We start from the raw sequence: 5,067 nt of genomic DNA, 5'->3' as shown, positions 1-5,067 counted from the left end.
GGTCTGCAGCATTTTTCTTGAAATGTATATTGTCTAGGGGAAATGTCTATTTGATGTTACTGCATAGAATTTATTGATTAAATCATGAAGCTAGTTCTTGCTGTTAACTAGTTTTATTTTCTGAAAATTCAGTGTCAAACTCTAGACACATTTGATTGCACTTTTGCAAGAAAATCAGTACTTCCGGTTGTGGTTACACATGTATTGTGATCATAAATTTAACTTCATAAAAGATTTGCTCTGATTTGATTACTGCTGTGAAGTGGTGGGGAAAACCTTTTACTCTTGCTTAGCTTTTAAGTCACTATAGAATGTGAATAAAAGATCATGACAATAATCTACTGTGCATGGAATAAGCGTAAACCCCTGACATCCAAATTGCCATTTAGCTTGAATTCTAGATTTGTGTATCATTTTTATGCTCTTTTAAAAAATATCTCCTTATTTATGGCTTCCTTGGTGGTACAGTTAAATAACCAAGAGTTAGCAAGAGGCAGTTAATCTGATTTACCCAAAGATTTGCCTCAGAAGAAACAGCTGGGAATCTTACAAAACGGTCAGAGTCCTTCAACAGCCTCTGGAGTGTCCTGGTGGAGGTGTGGGGTGCAGCCTAGATGGAGACTAGGTTGCCCAGGCCTGAGCGGGTCCACTATAATGAGCAGACAGCTTGCAATCCACTGGGTGTACACAAGCCACAGCTGCTGGCAGTGATCAGGTAGGCAGAGGTGGGCAATCCACTGGGTGTACACAAGCCACAGCTGCTGGCAGTGATCAGGTAGGCAGAAGGAGGTGGAGTTATGCTTTTGTACTTGGTGGCTGCACTGGATTGGCGCTCCTCAGAAGTCATACCTGGGAGAAGTGGGATGCAGAGAGAGTCTGGGCACTATTGAAGGAAAGAAGAAAGCCCAGAGTGTTCAGTTGCCTGTTGTGAGGGTCTCGGCAAAGGGGTGGCCAGGACAAGTTGGTGGTGTTTGGTTACAGGAAGACTGAGGTCTGGTATGTGGATGAAGAAGAGCCCTACCTGATGTCCTCAACATTGTGCTGACTGGCTGTGCTGCAGGTGAACCCAGCAAGATATCCCTCCATTGCCCCCTATGAGAAAGTGCCTAATCTCGTTACTACAATAGAGCAATACCTAAAGAATTCTATTTATTCTCAAAGAGCAAAGTAAACATGCCCTGTTAGATTCCTTAGGTACTTCTAGCTTAAGTGTGTGCTTAACAACTATTGCTATACAACATTATTGACTGCTTTTAATAAATACCTATTTCTAAAATTTAATGTGATTTGAAAGCTTAAAAATTCTTACACATTGTCTTATTAATGTTATCAGTCATAACATCTGATTGTACATGGCCTTTCCCTTCATTGACATAAGGTGTCTTAAATTTTCTCTCCCTTTGTGGTTTTTGGTTTTTTTGGGGGGTTTTTTTTTTCTTTTCTTTTTTTAGGTGGTGGGGGCTGCTTTCTTTTAAAAAGTCTCAAACACCACTTAACTGGCAGGTTCCTGGAACTGGCAGGTTCCATTTATGGTATGTTGAGCAGAACAAAGCTAAGAACTAAGAAAAAAAATTGTGGAGAAACTGGCATAGTAGCAGTAAATCAGTAGCAGCAGCATTCACAATCGCAAGAAAATGGAAATAGCCCAAATGTCCAACTACAAATGAATGGATTGAGAAATTATGATACATTCATACAATGGAATACTATGCAGCACGCAGAAGCAATGATTTTGTAAATTATTCCCTAACTTGGGAAGGACTGGAGAACATTATGCTGAGTAAACTAACTCAGTCCCACAAGCATAAACATTGTATAAAACCATTATTGTAGAATGAGTATAAGGATCCAAGAGGGATAGGAGAGGTTGGAAGCAGAGGGATAAGGATGTGCAGGGGGATAGGGGTATTAATCATCGGGTTGTGCAATTTGATGGGTAGAGTGGGTGAGAGAAATTGAAAGAATTTGTTCTTGAAAACAATGTATTCAAATTTTATATAAACTACTAAAAAATTTTAAAAATTTAAATAAAAAAAATCTATGCTTAAATCGATTCCATTAGGTTTCCAAGACAGAAAACCTTTACAGGAAAAGACTGCCTCATCTTTTTTTCCTATGCAGTAACTGGTGGATTTGAATTGCTGACCTTATCACTAGCAGCCTTAACGCTTAATGCATTTTACCATCAAACCTCTTTCTGCTCATCTGCATTTCCCAGCCTTCCTTGCATTGCATTAAGTTAGAGCTAGTTCTAATCAATGAGCTGACACAAAGAATTGTGAGATTCTTAACAATTTTTCCCGTGTTGAGCATCATATTTTAAGTGAAAGGAATTGAAAGATTCAAGCCATGAATAGCAATACTTAAGGATCCTTTGAGCAGAATAGTAAATGATCCAAGAAGCATTAAAAGATGATGGAAGGAGTATACAGAGTCACTGTACCAGAAGGAATTGGCAGACACAAGAATTTCATGAAACAACGTATAAGCCTGTGGTGCTGAAGAAATTGAAGCTGCTCTGACATAATTGATAAAAAACCAAGTCTCCAGGAATTGAGGACATATAACAACTGACATATTTCAACAAACAGATGCTGCCCTGGATGTGCTCACCACGTTGTGCCAAGAAATCTGGAGGACAACCACGTGGCCAACTGACTGGAAGAGATCTATACTTGTGACACATTTCAAAGAAAGGTGACCCAACAGAATGTGAAAATTCTCAATATCATTAATTTACATGCAGGCAAGATCATGCTGAAAATTATCCAAAAATGACTGAAGCAGCACATCAGCAGAGAACCGCCAGATGTGCAGGCTGGATTTAGAAGAGGCTGTGGTACTAGGAATTGTCACTGTCAGTTCCCCCTCAACTTGACAGCAAACACCCTGATTGGGGTAAGCATGACAGAAATACACCACTCCAGGAGAGGTTCAGAGTCAATCCAGCTCAATTTTATTGGGACTGCAGTGCACTTATATAAACAGGAAGACTGGATAGGATGGCCTTACAGACGTGGGACATGGGGATTGGTTAGGAGAACCTCAGCCTCCTGCCGACCACTCCCAGCTCAACAGATGTGGCTGCCTTTCCCAGGTAGCAAGCTTTCTCAAGTTGGTACAACTAAACACATGGGAGCTTTCTCTAGCCCGTATTAAAGGCCGTTGGGAGGCTTGCACTGATCCAGAGCTTAGGCGATCTGTCCTGGCCAGAGGTCTTCCCTTCCTACCCAACATTCTGCAACAAGGAATATTATAGCTAATATTAGATGGATCTTAGCTGAAAGCAGAGAGTAGCAAAGGAATGTTTATCTTTGTTTCATTGATTATGCAAAAGCGTTTGACTGTGTGCATCACAACAAACTGTGGCTGACTCTGAGAAGAATGAGAATCCCAGAATATTTGTGCTTATGCAAAACCTGTATTTGGACACTGTATGGTTCAAAATTGGGAAGGGTATATACTAGGGATGTATTCTATCTCCATACCTTTTCAGTCTATATGCAGAACAAATCATCCAGGAGACCGGGTTCTATGAGGAGGAATGTGTCATCAGAATTAGAGGAAGATTCATCAACAACCTACGTTATGCAGATGACACAACCTTGCTTGCTGGAACTGAGGAGGAACTGAAGAGCTTGCTACAGAAGATCAAGGACTGCAGCCTTCAATCTGAATTGAAGTTCAACATCAAGAAAACAAAGATTCTCACCACTGAGTCAATTGGCAACATTATGATGGATGGTGAAGAGATTGAGATTGTTAACAGCTTCAGTTTCCTTGGCTCCACACTCAACATTATTGGTAGCAGCAGCCAGGAAATTGAGAGACTAATTGGGAAAGTCAGCTGTCAGGGACCTCTCCAGAGTACTGAAGAGCGATGATAACAGTCTGGAGACTAAGATGCACCTGATCAGACAGCTGAACGACGACTAGGGATGATAGAGAGTTGATGCCTTTGGACTGTGGTGCTCGAGAGGAGTGTTGAATATACCATGGACTGTTAGGACAAATAGATTCGTCACAGAGAGGCTAAAGCTAGCCTGCTCCTTGGAGATAAGGATTCTGAGGATTCGTCTGACATACTTGGGCATGTTGCAAGGAGGGACCAGTCCTTGGAGAAGGACATCATGTTTGGAAGTGTGGAGGGAAAGAGAGGGAGACCATCGATGAGATGGATTGATACAGTGACTGGGGTAATGAGGGTAGGTGTGTCGGAGACAGTAAAGTTGGCACTGGATAAAGCAGCTTTCAGTGCTGTTGTGCACAGGGTTGCTACGAGTCACAAGTGACTTGACAGCACATAACAGCAGTGGTTTTGTGGATGCCCTGTTGTATTACTTACTCATTACTATAGAGTGTGAAGATAACTCAAATGAGGCATGTTGTTGTTGTTGTTGTTGTGCACCATTGAGTCAGAACCAAATGACTCTTTGGTGGGTTTTCAGAGGCCGTTAACCACATGGGAGGAGACTGCTTAGCCTCCTTCCACAGAGTAGCTGATGGATTTGAACTGTATGCCTTTGTGACTGCAGCATAGCTTCTTGCCAGTAGGCCACAAAAGCTCTATCCAAATGAAGCATAGAATAATTATAGAAGACAACTTCCCTATGATTATATAACACAAACATAGGCATTCATACTTCGGGTGAGACAAGGGAAGTGGTGAAGGAGGGGCTGGAGAATAAAGGAAATCAGTATACACTGGAATAGACTGAGATTGAGATTATGTGAAATAACCTGATTATGTTAAATACGCAGGTGGAGTATGAAACTCAGGAAGCAAGGTGTTGTTATATCATAAACATTAAAAGAGCACAAAAGGGGAAAATAAGGCAGAGAAAAAATTATAGCCATTATTACAGTAATATTTATTAAACTTTTATTATACACCACTAAGTGCTTTATATTATTCTGCTTTTATTAATGAAAAAGCCAAAACTCTGAAAACTTAGGTTTTTATTGAGCATTTATGAAATGAGTTAAATTGATATCATTTAAAACTATTATTAGAAACAGATTATTACTAAGTGAAAGCATACTCTTATTATATACAAATACACACAT

This window comes from Elephantulus edwardii, unplaced genomic scaffold, assembly GCF_000299155.1.
Source record: "Elephantulus edwardii isolate Elephantulus edwardi_28Jun2011 unplaced genomic scaffold, EleEdw1.0 scaffold00067, whole genome shotgun sequence".
Classification (NCBI taxonomy): Eukaryota; Metazoa; Chordata; class Mammalia; order Macroscelidea; family Macroscelididae; genus Elephantulus; species Elephantulus edwardii.
The sequence above is the reverse complement of the archived record's forward strand: the minus strand, read 5'-3'. Positions refer to the sequence as shown.